This window comes from Sminthopsis crassicaudata, chromosome 3 (genome assembly GCF_048593235.1).
Source record: "Sminthopsis crassicaudata isolate SCR6 chromosome 3, ASM4859323v1, whole genome shotgun sequence".
NCBI classification, from domain to species: Eukaryota; Metazoa; Chordata; class Mammalia; order Dasyuromorphia; family Dasyuridae; genus Sminthopsis; species Sminthopsis crassicaudata.
The window spans coordinates 611,988,963-612,013,408 of record NC_133619.1 but is presented as its reverse complement, the minus strand read 5'-3'; the positions used below and the strand labels follow the sequence as shown (position 1 = coordinate 612,013,408).

Sequence of the window (24,446 nt, the reverse complement as noted above, 5' to 3'; positions counted from 1 at the left end):
TATAAAATAATTTGTATCTCCTATGAGAAATAATATGAATTGCTGTAAATAAGTTAAATATGAGTAAATATGAGTAAATCTTAATTTCCTCCTCTTTCCCTCCTCCCAGCTCCCTTTCCTCATGACCCACAAAACTGAAGGATGCCTTTATTGTCATTTTCATAAAAGAGTATAAAAATACGCAAAGAAATGGCTTCAGTAAAATCAGTACCAAATTCTCAGATTAACATGAAGGGAATCAGAAATGTAAGCATAATTTTCATTCTAATTTTCAACACTTATTCAGTACCTCCTGCTGTTTAACTTACAGGATCCCTGTGCTATTGCCTTCCTCTACTTTGAACCCTTACTTTTTCAGCTCCTGTCCTGGGGTTCTGGTATCCTGACTGAGGAGATCCATTTTTAGCCTTAGCAGACTTCAGCAGGCTGCTCTGCAGCCATGTGTCTCTTTCCATCTCTCTACTTTCACCTCTAGCTATGACAATAGTAATCATATTAGCTCTACCATTCCTGGAAAGAACTTCCCCATTGTTTGGCTCATCGTCCTTGTTACCTCTCAGGCCGGAGATGTCTCCTTGTACTTCTTCCCCTGCTTGTACTTCTGTTCTCTCTTATTGGAAAGTAAATTGTCTAAGGTGTGTACCTGTCTTGCTTTTATAAGTATAACCAGGATGTAGCCATGTCTAACATGCTGCCAGTACTTAAGAAGTGCTTTTCTACTTAATCATTTATAGGATTAAAGCATTGCAGTCAGAATGACACAGGATCATCATATCTAAAAAAGATGTTATTTTGAAGCAGGTTGTGGTCTCTTTAAGGTAAACTCTATTTCCTATTGATCTATGGTCTCTTTTAAATTTTCGACCATTCCTGGAGAAGGCATATCTTCCCCAGATCTTTCCAGGATGCCAGGGCCTTTGATTCAATTAAAAAACCTGGTCAAAAACCCCCTTTGAAGTTTTGTTAATTCCAGTAGGAGATCCGGGCTATCCCAGCTTCCTTCAAGGAAGTTCTTTCACAGATGGGCCTAGATAGCTCACTCAGCTGTCAGGATCCTTCTGTCCACTGAGAACTGCATTCTCAGTGCAAAACTCCATTTTCCAAAAGATCTGCCACTATAGAAGTCTTGATAAACTGATTTCTGTCCAATAATAAACTTTCATTTTGCAACTAATAATCTGGGAATGAGTGAATTCTTTCACTCCTAAAACCTGTGTTAATGGGGATTCTTATAGCCACTAACCTCTAGAGCACCAGGAATCTAGACCACTCAAACAGCACTAAGAGGGAATACAAGTAAATTTAACTTACATGGTCCTTGTCCCCCAAGTACTTAGTGTCTGATTTGTGAGAAGACATGAGAAAACAAGATGTGATGAAAAGAACACTGAAGCTCAAGGCAAAACCCCAGTATATGACCCTTACCAAGTCTCTCAGTCTCTTTAGGATTCAATTTCCTTACCTGTAAACTATGGCCAGAGTAAATGAACTCTAATGTCCTTTTCGGCTTTTTGTTATTTGATTCTCAATAACAGCAGAAAACAGTATAAGCAGTCCCCACATAATAACTGGATTGTGGTTAAGATGTTTATATATAAGCCAGTTATTTGGAACTTGGGCTCCATTTTCCCATTGAAACAAGGGTGTTATACATAATAGTTCATTTGCCCTCTAATCTCCCTCCCTTCTGTGTGTGTATGTATGTGTGTGTGTGTTTGTTTTCTTTCTTTTGACTAGTTCACAAAAATGAAGTTCATATCAGCCACTTATCCTACTCCTCCCTCCTTGCTTACATCAATGTCTGCTTTGGTATCCTTGTGACTTTCATAAAGAGTTATTTAACCTGAAATATAGTTAAAGTGCTGTACATTTGAGATTGAAAATATTCAAATTCTTGTAATTAGAAAATCTGAATCTGAATAAAAAATGGAATCATAGAATTTAGAGTTGGAAGAGACCTTGGGAGGTTACCAAATCCTGTCCTGTCATTTGACAAATTAACAAATTGAGGCCCAAAGAGGTTAATTGACTTTTTTATACTTACATTAAAGTTGTACAGTGAGATTTTGAACCCAGGGTCTCTGGAAGTAAATCCAATACTTTCCCATTATACAAAATTTTCTTGAATGATGATGCTTGAAGAAAAGCAGATTCAGTCTGAAGATTCAATCTAAGATAGAAAATAGGTAGATGAAAACTTGTGGAGAATCTAGTAGGGAATTCTGGAAACTTCTAGGAACTTGAGAAGAGAGTGTCACTATTTCTTTCTCATGTCTATTTTCACTTCAAGATTTATGGCTTTGGGGCAGCTAAGTGGTGCATTGGATAGAGCACCAGCCCTGACTGAGTTCAAATCTGACCTCAGACACTTAGCACTTCCTAGCTGTGTGAACCTGGGCAAGTCACTTAACCCCAATTGCCTCAACAAAAACAAACAAAAAAAGATATATATATAAAAAGATATATATATATATATATATATATATATATATATATACATACACAAAACATTCATATACAAACAAACATAATACATATATAAAACAAGCACTTAGTTCTTGCACAAAACAAAGGAAGTGAGAGAAAAAAAAAAATCAAGATGGGTTTTCCTTAAGGCAAATGAACAGCTATTTGAAGAGAAGAAAAATATGTATATATATTCAATTCAGTTCAACACAAGAATTAATGTAGAATAGAACTAACTGAGCTACAAGCAACATACAGAAAAAAAGAGGGAACATTATGTAACGCCTCCCTGAAGAGAAGGTGGTGGTAGGGAAGAAAGATTGGGATTAATTCTCACTGATAACCACTAGATGGTTCCATTGGCTAACTATATTCTGGTTATTGTCAATTTTAGGGTGGTGGGGAGATGGAAACGTGTGCATACTTTGGCCAAATTTAGAGCTGAATATGTAAGAAAGTGCTAGGACAAAGGGAATTTAGGGATTTTCCTTTCAGGATTATTAAGGGATTGGCACGTTGAACCATAATAGAGTTTGGTTTTAATGTAGGATACCCTGAAAGTGTCTGTCTCTCTGACTTTGGGGAATGCTTGAGAAACTCCTAGAGCCCTTTGAGCTCTTCCCTGTGAGGCCTGCCCCGGGGAATCAAGATAAAGTGGTTTCATTCTGTTATCTTGGTGGGACTACTAGAGTCCAAACCACTCCTACTCAGCCCAAGCTGGAGATCTAGATTTCTGTTGACCTCTATTGAGCTGAAAATTGGTTCAACCACTCCCAGTAAGATATCCCATCCCAGTTAAATGTCCCATTCTACTGGAAATCTAGGCCTAGGAGCAGTAACCTCATTCAATTGAAATTTCTATTTAATTCACAAAGATTTCCATCTGATTTCAACTCAAACTGCACTGTTTCAAATGATAAATTCCCACCCTCCCAGTCTTTGTCTTAGTTGTATTATTCTTACTTACAACCCTGTCTCCCAGCTCATCTGCCATCTATGACCTATTACAATAAGGATGGTCATGAATAAGAACTTTGCTTTTGGATGAGCCATAGGAGGCTGATAACAAAAGTATAAGGTAATCCAAAAGGGGAACTGCCATCTCTTCAAACTTTAAAACCTTTTTTTCTATCTGCAGAATGCAGCTGAAGCAAAACCCACCTCATCTAGTAAGCCTCTCACACTATTCTTTCACAGGCACTAAAGCCATTCTTCCCAGGATACTGATGGGGTTCTAGTGGCAGTCAGAAAGTCATGGGAATCCTCTTTTGGTTGGAAGCAAAAGAATTTACTAACCTGAAATATTAGTGGCAAAAAGGAAGTTTTATTGGCACTGCAGAAGTCAGCTTTGCTAAGAGACTGACTTCCTCAGTGGCAGAAAAATTACAAAAGGTTTTTCTCTGAGAAGTGAATATCTTCATAGCAGGCAGAGTCCTGGCAGCTATGCCAAAGGGACAAAACATACTGATGTTTGAGTGGTCTAGATTAGTGGCTATAAAAGAGTTGTTAAGAATCTCCTTTAAATCAGCTGCAGGTTTTAGAATTCACTCACCTGAATTATTAGTTGCAAAATGAAAGTTTATGGTTAGATAGAAATCAGTTTACCAAGAGACTGACTTCTATAGTGACAGATCTATTGGAAAATGGTGTTTGGCACTGAGAGAATGCAATTTTCAGTGGACAGAAGGTCCTGGCAGAGAAAGGAGTTACCAAGGTCCATCTGCAAAAAACCTTCATTGAAGGAAGCAGTTATATTGGGTCTTAGTTGGGGCTGGGACAGCCCAGGTTGGCTCATCTACAAGCAGAGTTTCAGCTTGAACTGGAATTTGAATAGAATTGAATGAGTTTCATTAATTGAATAGGGTTGGAATTCTTTTGCTCAAGACTGAACCAACCCCACCTAGATAACTGAATGAAACTGTTTGTCTTATTTCCCTCAGGCGGGGTCCTTCACTGAGGCAGAGTTGAAGGAAATTTTCTCCTTCAAGGAGTTTTAAGAGTTTCGAGGTCCTTTCTTCATTACTACTTTGGACATTCTGGAAAGAAATGAGAGAGCAGAAACCTATTTATGAGCAGATCTTGGTTGGGCTGGGGGCAGTTTGAGATGATTAGGCCAGGATCTCCCAACTGAAATTACTTTGAAGGCTTTTTCAGCCTGAATTTGAATGGAGATCCGGCTATCAGTGGGAGTGATTTGCCTTAGAAATGGGCCAGGCTGAGAAATACACTCTCTCATAGACTCTCTGGAGTCTTGGAGGCCAGGAATCAAAGGGACAGAATTTCAGAGTATTAATTTTACAGATCAAAAGGGAACACAGTTTCACACCCCTGTCATCACAACTATGCCCAAGACTGAAGGTTCAAAGTCTGTCTCGTTGCAGCAATAGATTTTGTTGTTGTTCTGTTGTTTCAGTCATGTCTGACTCTGTGACTCCATTTGGAATTTTCTTGGCAAAAATACTATGGTGCTTTGCCATTTCCTTTTCCAGCTCATTTTACAGATGAGGAAACTTGAGGCAAACAGGATAAAGTGACTTGCCTAAGGTCATAGTTAGTAAATATCAGATACTTATTAGCTATATGAACATAGATAAGTTATTCTTTGTTTCAGAGGTCAAGTTTGGTTATGTGTAAATTAAGGATGGTTAAAGTAAGAATTGCCTTGCATACCTCACAGAGTTATAAGAAAAAACATTTTCAAAACCTCCAATTGACATTGAATTGTGAAATCTGAAATTATTCAAAGAATGTGCCTATACTATACATTGTTTGGTATGTATTCTCCTGTGTACCTTCTCAGATGTCTGTTTGACTACTGACTTGGACAAATAGATTCCACACCTACCTGCTGTGTGTGTTCCTTGTGGAACTGGCATTAGGTATGAAGGGCATCAATTTTAAGATAAAGAGCATGAGGTCCCCCTTTTCCCTGTTAAGGAATAGCACCCAGAAGTTTAGTTTTAATTCGAAAATTACTTCCATTAGCCTAACCATATTTTTTTCAGTACCCCCTCTCTCTGAGGAAAATAGAGGGGCCTACTTCTGGCCCCAATTTCTTTCTTTTTATTAGAAGGAATTAAGTCTCCTTTGGAGAAAATTGTAGGGAGAAGTTGGCAAGGATGACCCTATTCCTGCCTCCATGTGATCCATACATGGCACCCTGAATGTTACTTTTTGCTTATTTGTATCCATATCATTCTCATAACCATGCTGTTATGTGAGATATTTAGATACAAAGGAAACAATTCTGGTGAAATAAAATGAGATTTATCCAAAGAGACTTATGTTGATGTACAGAGAACTCTAATTTAAACTTTCACTTTCAAAGAAAAAAAGGAACAAAATTTGGAAGCAAGAAAAGGTAAAGGAGAATAAATTCAAACATATGCTATTTTCCTTTAAGAGGGATGTTAGAGGGTTAGGTAGTTAATGTTGGGGCAGGGGTTGTGAGACAAGTTACACTTATACACTGTTAGTGGTGCTGTGAATTGGTTTATCTATTTTGAAAAGCTATTGGGAATTATGTTATGAAAATGACTGGCAAACCTTTGACCCAGAGATCTTACTAAGCATATATGTTAAAAAAGGAGGTCCAAGATAAAAAGGTCTTTTAATAATACATATAATATTTTAGGATATTTATAGCAAATTTTTTTTGGTAATAGTAAAAAATTGTAAACAAAGCAGATGTCAGTTGATCAGAGAATGCTTAAAACAAGTTGTGGTTATATGAATATAATGGAATATGTTATTTTGTTATAAGAAAATGAATATGAAGAATTCAGAGAAGCATGAGAAAATTTCTTTGAACTGATTGATGCAAAGTGAAGTGAGCAGAACCAAGAAAACAATATATATAATGACTACAATCATGTAAATGCAAAGAACAAAAACCTCATGTTGAACACAATGTAATTGATCCCCAAGGAAAAGAGAAGAAAATGTAACTTTTTTCCTTCATTGTGGAGGTGGGAAATCTTCAGTGTACCACCAGATTCAGTTTATGTGTTGATTAGTTTTGCTGAAACTGCTTTTTTCACTTTTTGTTTCTAGGACTGGTTTTTGGAGTAGGGAAGAGAGAAGTAAAGATAATGTAAAGACAAAAGATAAAAATAAAATCTTTTAAAATGAACAATATATAGATACACATACATTCAAAACAGTGATCGGAATGCCAAACTTAAAAGTGAATTTACGTGAGCAAGGAAAGCCAAGAACAAAAGATTTTTTTAAAATATTTTTAAAGTTCTTTGGAAAAGGGAACATTAAAAAAAAAGGCATATAACTGCTGTGTGTGGATGTACTGGTAATAAATGACAACAGGAAGGGGATAGGTATGCTAAGTTCTTACTTTGTATATTCTCTGAAAAGGAAAGTGGTCTTTGGGTTGGAGGGGATTGGAAAGAACATCCCAAAAATGATTAATAAGGAATTGATATCAAAAGTGAGTAAGGAAATGGTAAGAGAGTAGGCACTTGTCTCTGATGAATACAAATCATATCTCTGTGAATTTGTGTGTATATTTTTATCTATATCCATATTTTTAATCAGCTAATTTTATATCTCTTAAGTATTAAATGAGTTGGCAAATGTGATTGCTAAACCAGTGTCAGTGATATTTGTGTGTATATTTTTATCTATATCCATATTTTTAATCAGCTAATTTTATATCTCTTAAGTATTAAATGAGTTGGCAAATGTGATTGCTAAACCAGTGTCAGTGATATTTGAAAGATCATGGAGAATCAGAGAGGTAGCACAAAATTAGAGAAAGGCAAATGTCCTATTTCTCAAAAAAAGGGAAAATTACAGATTCTGCAAGCTACAGACTACAAGTTTGATTTTGATTTCTGGTAAAATAGATTAATAAAGAGTTGGTAAGTGAACATCTAGAAAAGAAAGATAATATTTATGAAGAGCTAAGGTGCCTCATCAAGGTGCTGATCTATACTGGTAGAAGAAATTCATCATTTAGAGCTCCCTATACTGATGAAATTGGTCTGGTACAAACAAAAAAAATCCCTAAACTGGTACGTCAGTGTAATGATGTAGAATTTATTCAGATTTTAACAAACATTTGACAATTTCTCTTATAGAAAAAATGGAGAAATGTGTATTAGATGATAGTGCAGTTATCAAAGTTGGTTGAATGCTTGGGCACAAAGGGTAGTCAGTAAAGTTTTCATATCAACTTGTAAGCTGTTCTCCAGTGGAATACCCTACAGATAAAATGATAAATGTGTAGATTTTAAAAAGATCTAGGAGTTTTATTGTAATGTAAGCACAATAAGAGTCAATAGATAATTATATCCAAATACTCAAATGTATTTAAGTTCTCATTAACCTGGGTATTTTCTCCAAAAATATAAATTGTATAGTTAATGTATGGCAATTCACATTCTGTTATTGAGAAAGATCTTAATATTTCTGTATTTTATTGTACTTATGTATTTTTCTTAATATCAGTGGTGCACTTAAGTTTTCTAACTTCACTCTTACCATTAAACAACATCCTATCTTCTCATTTTATTACACATTTCTGTGATAACATCTTTTATTACTGTTCTTCAAAGTCCTTCATTGGTTATATATAGCAGCTTGCAGGACCATGCACTTCTTTGTTGTTCTATGTGGTATTCATTTTCAGTTTGTCATGAACAGTCATGTCCTATATATAACATATATAGGACACTATCACTGTAGCCAATGATAGAATATTAATATTAATAAGTCTGGTTTGTTTCTTAGAGAAGTTTGAGGTCAGCAAAGGATCTTTGAAATTTCCTGAAGGCAATTAAGTCTATTTTCCTTCTATTTAATTGTGAGCCTAACTTATATAATTGGGGAGTTTCCTTCTCCTCCTCCTTTTCCTCCTCCTCCTTCTATTTTAGTTATGTGCCAAATTCTTTGATTTGCTCTTTATCCTTTTTTTTTTTTTTTCAACTTCAGATGAAGCATAAGATGATGTTCTAGGAGCTTATTTTTAACTCTGTGTGTATCTTTGTGTTTCAAGTGTGTTTTTTCTAATCATCATATTGTTAAATTCTAGTTCCGAATTCATTCTGCTACCTTTTTCTCTTTTAGGGGAGAGTTCATTCCGTTCACATTCATAGTTATAGATGCTATCTGTATATTTCCCTTCATTTTATTCTCTTACATTTATTCTTTTTTTTTTTTTTTTTTAATTTGTCCCTTCCTCAAAAGTCTGTTTTGCTTTTGATCACTGCTTCCTATAATCTATCCTCCTTTTTATCTCTTCCCCCTAACTCCCTTTGGGACAGCTACATGACTCAGTGAATGGAGTGCTAGGCCTGGAGTCAGGAAGAACTGAGTTCAGATATGGCCTCAAACATTTACTAGCTGTGTAACTGTAGGTAAATCACTCAGATATATTATACTTAGTTTCCTCATCTTTAAAATGAACTGGAGAAGACCATGACAAACCACTTCAGTATCTTTGCCATGAAAACCCCAAATGGGGTTAAACAAACACAATTGAACAACAACTCTCCTTTTTTTCTTAGTTCCTTTCTCTTCACTTTCCTTTTGGGTAAAATGAACACAACCATTTTCTATGTATATTCTTCATCCTTAAACCAGTTGATATGATAGTGAACTTCAAGTTTTGCTTGCTGCTTATTCTTCCCCCCATTTTCTCCTCCATTATATACACTCTTTTGTTTGCCTTATTTATTTAAGATAATTTTATTCATTCTTCCTCTCTTTTCCCTTGTCTCCCATGGCATTCCTCTTCTCCATCCTTCCATTCTGCTTTTGAGATCATGTCAACTAATAGACTCATACCCATGCTCGCTCTCTTATGTACACACCTTTTAACCGCTTTAGTTATGATAAAGTTCATGAGGCCTATATGAATTATCTTCCTATAGAAGAAAGATAAGAATTAAAAAAGTTATAGTCCTTTACTCTTGAGTCTTGTGTTTGTCATATATTCTATTCAATTTTGTTATGTTATCCGGAATATAGTACTTAATTAAATATCAATTTATTTATATCTCTGTAGTATTTCATTCTTTTCTGGCTATTTAAAATAGTTTTTCATTGACTTAGGAGCTCTATATTTTGCTTTAAATATTCCTGAAAGTTTTCATTTTGTGATTTCGTCTTTTTTTTTTTTTTCTTTCCTTTTTTTTTTTTTTGCTGAGGCAATTGAAGTTAAGTGACTTGCCCAGGGTTACACAGCTAGGAAGTGTTAAGTGTCTGAGACCAGATTTGAATTCCAGTCCTTCTGACTTCAGGGCTGGTGCTCTATCCACTATGCCACCTAGCTAGCCCTATTTGTGATTTCTTTCTGGTGTTCTCTTTTAATTGCTACTTTGCTCTCTGGTTCTAAGATATCTGGGAAATTTTCCATTATAATTTCTTAAAATACAATTTCTAGGCTTTTTTGTTGTTGCTAATAGTTTTCAGGCAATTCAATAATTCTTATATGATCTCTTCTTGTTCTATTTCCAGGTCAGTTGTTTTTCTATGAGATATTTCATATTTTTTTCTATTTTTCCTAGACTTTTGATTTTTTTTTTTTTATTGTTTCTTCATATCACATGGAGTCATTAGCTTTCATTTGACCAATTCTTATTGTTAAGGAGTTCTTTTCTTCAATTTTTTTTTTTAATCAAACTCTTCATTTTGTTTTCATATTTTCTTTCAAAGCTTTTATTTTACCCTCCCCCCTCAGTTTTTCTTTTATAGCTGTTACTTTGTTTTTAGAATTTTTGCTTTAAAAAAAAAATTCTTTCTTTGGCTCTTCTGAGAATTCTTGTTGAGCCTGTGTCCACTCTGTATTTTTCTTTGAGGTGTTGCTTGTTTGTGTTTTCAAGTCATTGTCTTTTTCTTGAGCTTTCTTTAGTGTTTAAGTCTTAATCTTCCGTTTCACCAAAGTAGCTCCTTATGACTGGGTTCTTATTTTGTTTGCTCATTTTTCTAGCCTATTTCTTGACTTTGCACTTTGTGTTAGTGTTGAACTCTAATTACATATTGGGGAGATGTTGTGCTGATGCTTTCATAGTTCAATCTGGTCATTTGTAAATTTGTAGTGTTCCTCAGTAGTTTGATTCAGGGAGTGATCTGGTCATTGCCTTTCTGTTCTGTTCTCTAGTATTTATCCAGATAAGGTCCCTGCATTTTTTACATTAACCTTTGCATTAACATTTCGCTTTCTCAACTCAAATACTTTTTTCAAAATGAACAAATACTAAGTACAATTGATTAAGCTTTTTCTGTATAGTCAGTTCATTAATACCATGACAATAAATAGCCATGATAATAAATAGTAAAAGGCTACAAAAAAAGTTTATTTTTTATTATACCTATGATTTTATCAGTATCAGGACCACCCACTGAGAAACCTTCTCTTTGCCTTATAGGATGAGAGAATTGCTTAGGGCAGTGAGAGGGCTCTGGCAGCTATAATGAGGCAGTGGTGAGGCTGGAACCCAGATCTTCCTAATTTCTCTTTTTAAAGTTTTAATGATAGATTTTATTTTTACTTTGCAGTCATTTATGGATTACTTTTTGGATTTTTTTCCTTTGAGAGATCTCAAAATAGAATAATTAAGCAAAAGCTGAAATTCTGTGATATCACCTGAAAGTTATGTAATGAAATAAAATTATATGTCTTTACCTTTGACTTGTTTTGTTCACTTTAGAATTTTCATATTCTGTCTTTTTCCCTTAACTTCCTCATTTTATTACATTCTGTCTATTTTTATTCTTTAACTCAAGATCTTCATACCAGTTTCAGACTTCTTTAGTTTCTTTGTGTTCCTCATTGAATTAAAGCTTCTAAAGTAGCTATTTTGGGTCCCTCCTGTTAAACAGTCTCCATATTAATGCCCTGTATATGTTAGACTCTGAATATATTTTTTTCCCATTGTGTCTCACTCTTAGGAAAAGTAACAGCAACAATAAACAATTGTAGAGAAGATATTGTCCCATGATAGGAATTTTCCTATATCCCTAATTGTGTACTTCATTTTTAATCTTTGCCTTCCTCATGGTAAATTTTTAATCCATTTTCCTTGAAATTTCCTTTTTGGGGACAGCTAGGTGGTGCATTGGATAGAGCACCAGCCCTGAAGTCAAGAGGACCTAAGTTCAAATCTGGTCTCAGACACTTAACACTTCCTAGCTATGTGACCCTGGGCAAGTCACTTAACCCCAAATGCCTCAGGGAAAAAAAAAAAAAAAAAAAAGAAAGAAATTTTCTTTCTTCATCTATATCCTTCCATTCTTCTAGAATTCAGTTAATCCCAGTTACTCTGGCTTCCCTTTTTCTGAGTGGCTTCTCTGAGCATCAAATCCTTGCAAATTGTAATGTCCTTATCTCTTTTATAGAATATTTCTCTTCTCTGTTAGGAGCATTCCTCAGTGATATTCCCTCTGATCTCTGAATTAAAATTTTCCTCCCTCTTTTAGTCCCTCCCTTGGTATCTTTGTCCAGTCTTCTGTAGGTTCTCCATTTCCTGAGAGACTATAGGAGTTAATTTTCTCTTCATTGGAAACCTTTAACTTGATTAGGCTACGTCATTTATTTTCTTGTATCATCTTCCTTCCCTCCTCTCTTTTATGTAACTTTCCATTTGGAATACAATTCTTTAAAAAACATTCATTCACCTATAAGTGAGGTTTAGTCCATAATGTTTCAGACGTGTTTCTCAACCACCACTTCTGTTTGACTCCTGCTTTTGCCCCTGTTACCTAATGTATGTTTAGAAAAAAATTTCTTAATGGTTCCTCTACTATTATTTTGTTGTTGTGTTACTTGGTTGCTATATTTGTTTACCCTTTTTATATTTCTGTTGTTTGGGTTGTTTTAGAAGAAAACAATTTCTTCAGGTATGGTTTTCTTTCTAGGGATATTTTAGATACTTCCTTTTTTTGAAGGTCTATCTTTTCCCACTAATGTTGAGGCTTAGATTGGCAAGATAAGTTTATGTTGGATTTTATTTTAAGCTCTTTTACTTTAGTGAACACATTTTATTCTCTCCTGGACCTCAGTGGAGGGTATAGAATAATCTTGTATTATTCAGATTTCTTTTGTTTTTGAAGGCTTTTCTTCTGGGCACTTATAGAATGTGTTGTTTTTCAGTGGAATTGTTAAATGTAACCACTGTTTGTCTTGGAGTTTACAGATATGGATTTTTTCCCTCTGAAGATGTTTGGCATTCTATTTTCTATGTTCAGAAGTTCTGGGTAGTCTTCTTGTATTATTTTTTGCATTATATTGTTCAGATTTTTTGACTGGTCATGTTCTTTTGGGAGACTTATAATCCTTAAATTGTCTCCACATGTCTTGTTTTCAAGGATATTTTGCATTTATGGAGATCTTTTAATATTACTGCTTTTTCTTCCAGATTCTTCGCTTTTTTGTATTTATAGTTTTACATAGTTATTTTTTCTTTTGTTGCTTTGATGAGATTTGTGAATGTAGATATGTATTCTTTAAAAAAAAAAAAGCTAATAGCTTCTAATTTTTCAAAATACATGGAAAGATAGTTTTTAACATTTACCTTTGCAAAACCTTGCATTCCAAATTTTTCTCTCTGCTACTCCTAGACAGCAAGTAATCCAATATAGGTTAAACATGTGCAGTTCTTCTAAACATATTTCCACATTTATCATGCTGCACAAGAAAAATCATATCTAAAGGGGGAAAAGATGAGAAAGAAAAAACAAGCAAATAACCAAAAAAGGTGAAAATACTATGTTGGATCAACACTCAGTTCCCACAGTCCTCTCTGGATGAGATGACTCTTCTGCATCACAAGTCTTTTGGAACTGGCCTGAATCACTTCATTTGAAAAGAGCCACTTCCATCAGAATTGATCATCACATAAATCTTGTTATTGCTGTATACAATGGTGTCTTGGTTCTACTCACTTCACTTAGCGTCAGTTCATGTTAATCTTTGCAGGCCATTCTGAAATCATCCTGTTGATTGTTTCTTATAGAAAATAATATTCTATTACATTCATATACCATAACTTATTCAGCCATTCTCCAACTGAGGAGAACCAATCAGTTTCCAGTTCCTTGCATATGTTTGTATTCTTCCAATTTTTGTTTTTTAGGCCACAAATTCTGCTTCCTTAATACTTCCTTACTATTTCCTATTTCCTTTTTTAAATCATTCAGGAACATCCTGCTATGGTCTTATTATTCCTTTGGGAATCCATTTGGTTCTCTCTTGTTGAGTTGTTTCAGTTGTATTTGGAATTTTCTTGGAAAAGATACTGGTGTAGTTATCATTTCCTTCATCAGATCATTTTCAGATGAGGAAACTGAGGCAAATAGAGTTAAGTGATTTGCCCAGGGTCACATAGCTAGTAAATGTCTGAAGCTGGATTTGAACTCAGAAAGATGAGTCTTCTGATTCCAGGCCCAGTATTCTGATCACTGTAAGCTATAGTTGGTTTATTTTCCTTTTTCTTGCAATATTTGTAGATGTTTGAACTTTTTACCTGATCTGGAGCCCCTAATTCCTTTTTGTTACTAATATCTTCCTTATTGCTTGTTTATACTCAAGGTCTTTAATTGAATTTTCTTACTCTTGTGAGATTTTTGGTAATTCCAGGTGTTTTTTGTTTTTTTTTTTTTAAATAGGATCCTCTTGCCCACTTTCTGGCTTATTCCCCTTTCAAGGTACTTTCTTCAGATCTGGACCTCAAAGATATCTTGGCCTTTTCCCATTCCAGGCAGTTCACAGTTCACTGGCCCAAAATTCTGCCTAAAATAACTTCTGGAGGTTCATAATTTGCCCTAGCTGCCTGCTAGGCTCTTTCCCTCAGGCTTAGTGGAGTATCACGAAGGCTTAGTTCCTCTGTTTCTCAGTTCTTTTACCAAGCTCTATTATGGTACTGGGTTCTATAATGCTTAATTTTATTTATTTGTTTGTTTGTTTATTTATTTACTTGGAGCAGGCTTCTTCTGCCTTTTGATTGTCTAAAACTGGAAAATGGGAGTGAGAGTGTAGAATTGGTCAGCTTGTGCAGCTCTGCTGCGACACCATGGTGAGCACTAGGGGAGAGGAGGCTGACTGAGTACATTAGAGGAATGGGATTAGTTTTCTCTCCTATAGGTTTGCTGATTTGTTAGGTGGTTCAGTTTCTTCTTGTACTAGGCAATAGAGGTAGCTGAAATTGCTTTTGTTTCTTGTATATAAATCCTATTTGGGAAAGGTTTGAGAGGTCTTGAAGATCAAAAAAAATTTTCTACTCTGATTGTTCTCATCTGAAAGCATGTGCAACATTTGATATCTTAACATGACCCCTATTAAGAAAGTTATTTTTTTTGAATGAACAGAAATCTATTTTCTTTCTTCCAACTCTAGCCATTTAGAAAACAAAAGAAAAAGTAATTCCTTGTAATAAACATGCATACTCAAGGAAAACTCTTTCCATGTGAAAATATATATTTCTAATTTTGTACCCTAAATCTATCCCTCTTCTGTTAGAAGATGAATAGTTTATTTCATTATCAGTCTTTTGAAATCATGGATAATTATTTATAGTCCTTAGAACTTTCAAAGTTGTTTGTCTTTGTTCTTTTGGTTCTGCTCATTTCAATGTTGATTAGTTTATAAAAGTCTTCAAGAATGTTTTATAATGTTGTCATAGTACATATTATTCTTTGGGTTCTGCTTATTTCAGTTTTCATCAGTTCATATATGTCTTTTCAGCGTCTTTGAAATTATCTATTTCTTCATTTCTTATAGTATATTAGCAGTAGTCTATCTAATATTATATACCACAACTTTAATAGAATAATTTCCCTTGTAATTTAGTTGTTCTAGAAGTTTACAGGTATAAGAAAGGGCCATCTGTGGGGAGTTGGTATTCCTGAAGTTCCTAAAATCTGGGTGGCACAGTGAATATACTATTGAGTTTTAAGAATCAGGAAGAGCTAAGTTCAAATTCTGTTTCAGATACAATGTGCCTTAGGACAATTAGTTTTATCTATCTGAGCCTTAGCTTCCTCATCTGTAAAATGGGGGATAAAAATAGCACCTACCTCCCAAGATGGTTGTGAGGTTTTAATGAGGTAACATGTAAAGTGCTTTGCAAACCTTATAATGTCTTATAAAATGTTAACTTGTTTTATGTGACACAGCTTCCACTGTTCTGAAAGACATCTTTCTGAACCAGTGTTATTTGCTTGGAGAACTCAGAAGTAAAGGATTGCAACCTTTGTTTTTAATGAATTATATCCTTTTAGTCCTATTTTAAGTAATTTTTATTGAATCTTATGGTCTGTGAACATTTTATGATGTGCAAATCTCCTTGAATCACTGGCTTGAATGAGAGGGCTGACCCAGAAAGCCTTTGAAACAACTCTGAACATGTATTTTTAAACAAATATTATGTAAAAGTATGTCTTAAGGATATTTAAGACATAATGAAAACTGTACAACAGAAATTACATCTGCACCATTATGAATTGCTTTTTTTGTTTTTGCAAAAGTTTAACCCATGTAAATGAGTTGCTATAGCATGGAGGCCAAAAGAATGCAAAAAATTCCCAGTTTAGCTTTCTAGGAGATTGTGTGTGTGTGTGTGTGTGTGTGTGTGTGTGTGTGTGTGTGTGTGTGTATGTAAAATCTGTTGCCAAATAACATTGATTTAGACTACAAACTCATCTATAAAATCTTACAAAGAATGATTGATGATTATGTTTTGCCTTAACAGAAAGAATTGGAGGGTAGAACCTGTTCAAAGGAAGTTTGGCCAGAACTCTTAACAAAGTCACCCTGAGGACATTTAAGGGTGAAGATGGAAAGAAGAAAACACAGCAGAAGAACAATGGACATTTGCAAAGATTTTTAAAACAATTGGTTTTAACTTGAAGAGCAGTAGAGCTGCTTTTCTTGGATTTTAGCATCCTAGTCCTGGCTGCACTTAAGGAAAATGTATGAATGGCACCCAAGGGAGCAGAAACAAGAAAAGCCAGCCAAGGTAGACCAGGCTTTCATAGAAGTGCTGCTGTGTGCTGGAGAGTGTTGATATAGTTTGGAGAAAGCTGAGGGAGTGATTCACAAGGTATCCTGAAGGAGGGAAACATACAGAAGGCATAGAAAAATTCAGATATATTGTTAATAATGAAAAATTGTGTTTGAGGGAGCATCAGCTGGTGTCACCCCATATGGTTGCTCTGCTGATTCTAATGACTCCCTCTGAGAGTCATCTACACACCCATCACACCCTTGGTGAAGGCATTAGTGGGGAACTGGCAGGAGGGGACTTCAGAGGCCAGCTGGACCAATCCCCTCATTTTAAGGTGAGGAAACAGGTCAAGGAAATCAGATGACTTGCTCTGGTCAGACAGGTAATAAGCCTCAACAACAGGATTTTAACCTAGTTTGGTGATTCCTGAGCCAGAGTTCTGTTACTGTTATGGTATAGAACAGTAGAATGGGGCTTCTCAAAAAGCTGATGGCATCTTAGGCTGCATTCAAGACACAGAGCTTGCACATGTCTCCAGGAATAAGGAAGCAATAAAGCTTGGATTCTGTCCTGTGGATCACATCTGGAATATTGTGTTCCATTCTGGGCACCACATTTTAGGAACAATGTTGTTAAGCTAGAGAGAATCCAGAGCAGGGCACTCTGGGTGGTGAATAGCCTAGCATTAGGCCACATAAGGACCAGGAGAGAAGGTTTAGTCTGGAAAAGAAGAGCAGCCTTGATTTTTGAAGGGCTGCTCTGTGGAGGACGAATGAGCCTTTTTCTGAGTGCCAGAGGGCAGAACCAGGAGCCCTGGGAGAAGCTCCCCAGAGGTAAAATTAGTCTTGCTATAAGGAAGCACTTGTATGGACTGCCCTTCCTTTGAGGTCTTCACTCAGAGTCTGGTGACTCACTAGTGCCTTGTACTGGATATGGCCTGCACTGCTTGGCCTTGGAGGTCTCTTCTGACTTGAAAATCCTGGAATTCTGGTTCTGGGCTTCTCATGTGACTAACAAGGAAACAGTTGAGAGAGGTAAAGGGACATATTCACAGCCATGTGAACCAGGGGGTGGCCAGAATTGGAACTGAGGCTTTGGGACTCCAAGTTCAAGTCTCTCTTTTATATCATGTGATATGGAGGGAAGGAATTGCCTCCTGCTATCTGGACCCTCCTCCCTAAATCTGGCAAAGCCCTAGGGCAAGAGGGGATGGGATGAGAATGGAAGGAAAGGTAGTGACACCTGGTATGTCTCTGGGAAGATTTCAAATTATATTGGTAGAGCTGAGCCCTGCCTGAGTAGGACCCTTGAAGAAGCAATGTGATGGTGGTCACCATTTTAGGGGTCTACCAGGTGCCCAGTAATTTCTTTTTGAGGATGGGACCCCAGTGATCACATTTTTACTTTGGGGCCCCAAATGCATATTTTGACTAAAGTAAGACAATTTTTTTTCTTATTGTTCCTTCACTTCCCCATTCCTCACAGGAAAGTTAGCTAAAATAAAAGCCTGGGAACATATGCTCTGGCTTTTTATTTTAGCCTGGTCTATGAAAGGATGAAGGAGAGCAGCATCTAATTCTCTTTTATCAGGACAGTTCAGCTCTCTAGGTAGATGGAGAAAGAGAGAGAGACACACACACACACACAGGTAGAGACACAGGGAGAGACAGACAGAGAGATAAGTAAGGGCATCAGGAAAAAGGCCAGACAATCATGAGAGGCCCCTAGTGCTGATCCACAACAGAGGGGCTGTCAGTCCTTGGCTAGCCCAGAGAAGAGGCACACACCTCACATAGCCTTCTCATCAGACTGAATCTGGCATCGGATAGTGAAAAAGGCCTTGGGCTGAGTACCAGGACATGTACAATTATTGGAGGCAGCATGATTCAGGGAGAAGAGGACTGTATCTGGAGTAGGAAGCTTTGGGTTTGAGTTTCACTGTGGCACTTAAACTTAAATGTGGTTCCCTGAAAGCCCTTGTCTCTATGGGGCCTGCTTTTCTTTGGTTGTAAGGCTAGGAGGCTGGTCTGGGTGCTCTCCCAGGTCCTTAAACATTTAAAACAGGCTTCCCTGGAAGCCCCTGTCCCTGTGAGGCCTGCCTTTCTTTGGTTGTAAGGCTAGGAGGCTGGTCTGGGTACTCCCCCAGGATCCTTTTCAGCTCCAGATGTAGTATCTTACCAAAAGCCTCATGCCTTTGGACAACCACTTCGCTTCTTGGACCTCAGGTTCCTTACCTGTTCCTCTCTCTCTGAGCTTGCTTTAGTTTTCATGGTCTTCCACAATACACTCCAGCCTCTCTCTGGGGCAATATTTCATTCTCCCCTTTATTGATGTGGGTAAAAAAGAGCACTGGGACTTGAAGTTAGCAGGGCCCAGGTCTGAATCCCTTTATGACTTATACTATTTGTGTGATGGGTGAGGCTACTTTCTGAGCCTCGTTTTCCTCATCTGTAAAATGGGAATGATAATGCCATCAATTCACAGAGTTGTAAAAGTTCACATGTCAAAATGTATGTCAAATATTTTCAGAGTTGAAAGAACTCCATAAAAGTTAGTCATTAGCTATTCTACACTGTAACCAAACTACCTGTCTTTCCCAATTTCATTTTCCCCCTCCCTTTCCCTTATTCCTTCATCTGGACGGTTTAAATCCTTCTTTTCAGGTGGGCAGGCAGGCTGCAAGCTTTTATTGAGGGCTTCCTGCATGGCAGGGACTGGGCTGAGTGACTGCCAAGCAAAGGCAGGCCTTGCCCTCAGGAGATGAGATAAGAAGGTGGGGTGGGGAAGATGAAGGGGCCTGCCAGGAGGGGACTGAGATGGGGTGACTGACCCCCAGAAGAAGGCACACAGGTACCAAGAGAGGCCATGTCAGGGAATGGAAAGTCTGGAGAGGTGGGCTCACTTGGGGTGGCGTTTCCTCTATGTAACCTCTTTGAGAAATGAGAGTCTTCCTGCAGTCTCTTGGATTGTCACTTTGATTGCTCTGTGTTTACTGTGTTTGAACTTGGTTTAAATGTATTTCCATACCTTTCTCACCCTACTTGCTAGACTGTATGATCCTGGGTGAGGAGGGGTGGGGGTGGGGGGTCAAGACCGGAATTGAGCATATTTCTCTTTTTATCCTCAGCTTCTTGCACAAGACTTTTCCCTTGGTGGCATCTGAGATGTCCATGACATCAATACTTTGTTCCCTGATGGCGAAAAATAAAAAAATAAAAAATAAAAACAAATGCCAAATATGGACCTGGTGATGTCTCTGAAGTTCAAGGGTGAGCCTAGGTTTGGGAGAGGCTATATCATGGTATTGGCTGTAGGGTAGTATATTGGAAAGGCCTTAGCAACCTTTGGAAGAGACATCAGGCACCCAGAGGTGGTGGTATTTGTCAGTAGAGAGAATGCTCCTATTGATGAAGTACAGATCCTTGACAGATTGAATAAAATGGTATTTTACTTTAGGGTATGAGGAGCTCCTTTTCCCTCTAAGCTCTTTAAATTAATGGGTATATGTCTGCTAATGCCCATTTTACAGAAGAAGGAGCTGGGACTTAGAGAGGCTGGGAAAGATTCACTTAGGGTGACCCAGCTAGAAAATTCTGGGATTGGATGGGCCAGAAGAATCTTGATAAACACTGAACCACTGGCTCTCTAAAGCTTACTATACACCAGTGTGATTTGCATTTCAACATGTTCTTCTGTCACTTAAGTTTTGATAAGTAACAAAACCATGAATCAAGTGCTGGTTTGTATCTTTCTTGGGATTCCAAGGTTTAGAGGCTTGCACTGAAGATCTAGCAATAAGCTCTTGTGAATTGGACTGAGCTGGCTCTGGCACACTTCCTACTTGAATCCAGAAGGCGGAATGCTTTCTTTTCTACCACATAAGTCATCAGTACTCTTTATCTGATGTCATTCTTACCTGTGTTGGGCATAGTGAGCCCTGGGATACCTGCTGAATTGGCTCCATAAAATGAGGACCCTAGGTTTTTTTGTTTTGTTTTGTTTTTTTCTGTGAATTTTTAAAGAATATCTATGTCTGCTTTGCATTTTTTTTTAATTATAGTTTTTATTTACCAGATATATGCATGGGTAATTTTACAACATTGACAATTGCCAAACCTTTTGTTCCAATTTTCCCCCTCCTTACCCTCCTCCAAGATGGCAGGTTGACCAATACATGTTCAATATGTTAAAGTATAAGTTAAATACAATATATGTATACATGTCCAAACAGTTGTTTGCTGTACAAAAAGAATCGGACTTTGAAATAGTGTACAATTAGCCTGTAAAGGAAATCCAAAATGTAGATGGACAAAGATAGAGGGATTGGGAATTCTGTGTAGTGGTTCATAGTCGTCTCCCAGAGTTCTTTTGCTGGGTGTAGCTGGTTCAGTTCATTACTGCTCTATTGGAACTGATTTGGTTCATCTCATTGTTGAAGAGGGCCACATCCATCAGAATTGATCATCATACAGTATTGTTGTTGAAGTGTATAATGATCTCCTGGTCCTGCTTATTTCACTCAGCATCAGTTCCTGTAAGTCTCTCCAGGTCTTTCTGAAATCATTCTGTGGGTCATTTCCTACAGAACAATAATATTCCATAATATTCATATACCACAATTTATTCAGCCATTCTCCAATTGATGGGCATCTGCTTAGTTTCCAGTTTCTGGCCATTACACAGAGGGCTGCCACAAACATTCTTGTATATATGGGTCCCTTTTCCTTCTTTAAGATATAAGCCTTTGGGATATAAGCCCAGTAGTAACTAACGCTGCAGAGTCAAAGGGTATGCACAGTTTGATAACTTTTTGAGCATAGTTCCAAATTGGAGGAGCCTGGCTTTGATGGTTGCTGTGTTGAGTCCTGAATAAAAAATCATAGCCACCTCTCCCCTTCCTTAACATTAGGATTGGAAATTGAGTTTTTAAAAAGCCTAGAAAAAAAACTTGAAGTTCTACCTTTATATACTATTGTCATAATCTCCAAGTGCATTATCTCGATCCTTGCTAGGATAATTCCTCCTCCCTTTGAGTATTTCCCCTCACCTCACTGTCTCCTGCCCTCGACCTTCCTATGTTGACCCCTATTCTGTCAGAATTAGGTTATGATCTTTTCCTGGTATTATGGCTTGTCTGTCTTCCCAGTGTCCTTTCCTCTTTTATCTGCTTTTGCTTCCCCTATAAGATTGTATACTCAGGTTATGTATTCTGTTTACAAGCCCCAGTTAGCTAAAACCCCATATAATCCCTGCCTCGGATTATCTGTACTGAATGTTTTGGGCAAGAGTCCCATCTGGTCAGCTAGCTGAAATTCCACATTAAAGATTAAAAACCAGTCTGTTTGCCTCAGTTTCTTTGGTATTATAGCTGGGGCCCCTTTTAATTCCATGATTCTGTAATGAGGGATATGGTTAAATCAGAGGTGGTAGGAAAGCTCATTTTTGGACAGAGAGCTTCTGGCCCCTCCTTTGGTTACATAAAGCCTTGGGTGAACTTCAGTCCCCTGATATCCTCTGGGGACTTTGTTCAGTGCTGACCTTGGGAGTCTGCTCTTGCTCAGATGCTTATCTTTGTGACCCTGAGCAAGTCACAGAAGTACTGCCTGCCTCAGTTTCCTTAACTAGAGTGAGAACAATAGCGCCTTATGGGTAACTGAAAGGATAAATTAGAGTATTTGTGAAGCATTTTAGAATCCTTACAAGGCTTTATAAATGTTAGCTATTATTATTGTTTCTAAGGTAGAACTCTGAACTTAAGTCTGGAAAGTTGGATTGGCTGTATGATCCTTGGGCAAAACATTAAGCTTCTCAGCCTCTGTTTCCTCAGAGAAAACTCATCTGTAAAATGGAGTCCCTCTCAGAAGTGTTATGAGGACCAATAATATAATACAAAGCAAATGTTTTGTGAGCCTAAAGTACTATCTAAATGATACATATTATAAATGGTTTTAGTTTTAACAAAGTCCCTTTCAACTGTCAATCTGTGCTCTAATATCTTTTTTAATTCAGAGGGAATTAGAGGCAGCTGGATGATAGAGTGTCTAGAGTGCCAGGCCTGGAATCAGGAAGGCCTGAGTTCAAATTTGGCCTTAGACATTCACTAGCTCTGTGACTCTGGGCAAGGCACTTAATCTCTGTTTGCTTCAGTTCCTTCATCTATAAAATGGGGATTAAAAAACACTTACCCCTTATAAAGTATCAGTGGCATAGGTTAGGTTCACAGGGCAAGATAGTGAATAAAAATAGCAATCTAGTGTTTGACAAACCCAAAGATCCCAACTTTTGGGAGAAGAATTCATTATTTGACAAAAACTGCTGGGAAAACTGGAAATTAGTATGGCAGAAACTAAGCATGGACCCACATTTAACACCACATAATAAGATAAGATCAAAATGGGTCCAAGATTTAGGCATAAAGAATGAGATCATAAATAAATTAGAGGAATATAGGATAGTTTACCTCTCAGACTTGTGGAGGAGGAGGGAATTTGTGTCCAAAGGAGAACTACAGATCATTATATTTATCACAAAATAGAAAATTTTGATTACATCAAATTAAAAAGTTTTTGCACAAACAAAACGAATGCAAACAAGATTAGAAGGGAAGTAACAAATTGGGAAAACATTTTTACAGTGAAAGGTTCTGATAAAGGCCTCATCTCCAAAATATACAGAGAATTGACTTTAATTTGTAAGAAATCAAGCCATTCTCCAATTGACAAATGGTCAAAGGATATGAACAGACAATTTTCAGATGATGAAATTAAAACTCTTTCCACTCATATGAAAGAGTGTTCCAAATCACTATTGATCAGAGAAATGCAAATTAGGACAACTCTGAGGTATCATTACACACCTGTCAGATTGGCTAAGATGACAGGAACAAATAATGATGAATGTTGGAGGGGCTGTGGGAAAACTGGGACACTGATGCATTGTTGGTGGAGTTGTGAACTGATCCAACCATTCTGGAGAGCAATCTGGAATTATGCCCAAAAAGTTGTCAAAATGTGCATACCTTTTGACCCAGCAGTGCTGCTACTGGGCTTATATCCCAAGGAAATACTGAGGAGTATGTGTGGCAGCCCTTTTTGTGGTGGCTAGAAACTGGAAAATGAATGGATGTCCATCAATTGGAGAATGGTTGGGTAAATTATGGTATATGAATGTTATGGAATATTATTGTTCTGTAAGAAATGACCAACAGGAGGAATACAGAGAGGCTTGGAGAGACTTACATCAACTGATGCTGAGTGAAATGAATAGAACCAGGAGATCCCTGTACACTTCAATGTTGTATGAAGAGGTATTCTGATGGAAGTGGATATCTTCAATATAGAGAGGAGCTAATCCAATTCCAATTGATCAATGATGGACAGAATCAGTTACACCCAGAAAAGGAACACTGGGAAATGAGTGTAAACTGTGAGCATTTTTTTTTTCTTCCCAGATTATTTTTACCTTCCGTATACAATTCTTCCTTTGCAACAACAACAACAGCAACAACCAAAATTCGGTTCTGCACATATATATTGTACCTAGGATATACTATAAGATATTTAATATGTATGGGAATGCCTGCCATCTAGGGGAGGAGGTGAGGAAAGGAGGGGAAAAATTCGGAACAGAAGGGAGTACAAGGGATAATGTAAAAAAAAAAAAAAAAAAAAAATACCTATGCATATGTACTGTCAAAAAAATGTTACAATTATAAAATTAATAAAAAATAAATAATTTTTTAAAAAAATTATAATTATAAAGTTTTTAGCAAGTCCCTAGCACATTGTAAGCCCTATTTAAATGTTAGCTACTATTATTATTAAATATTTTGTTAGTCTGAGGTAAAAGGAATTGATTAGCTTGGGATGATGATGTTTTGGCTAGCATCTCAAAGAAATCAGGGAGTATTTGTTACCAAAAGGAGGACTGGGCCAGAAAAACTTGACATTTATTAACAAAGCCATAGTCTAAAAGCTTCCCCAAAGGAAAGATAATTCAGGGAAAGGAAGACTCCAGAGA

At 36.8% G+C, this 24,446-nt stretch overlaps 1 protein-coding gene across 2 annotated transcripts in view; it reads left to right on the top strand.

Moving 5' to 3' along the window:
• Nucleotides 1–21,764, top strand: part of OTUD3 (OTU deubiquitinase 3) — a 52,324-nt gene extending 30,560 nt beyond the window's left edge. For both annotated transcript variants that reach the window (XR_012488566.1, XR_012488565.1), the window contains exon 10: nt 16,173–21,764. The gene's annotated coding sequence lies outside the window, so the exon portion shown is untranslated. The remainder of the gene's footprint in view (nt 1–16,172) is intronic.
• The last annotated feature ends 2,682 nt before the right edge of the window (nt 21,765–24,446 follow it).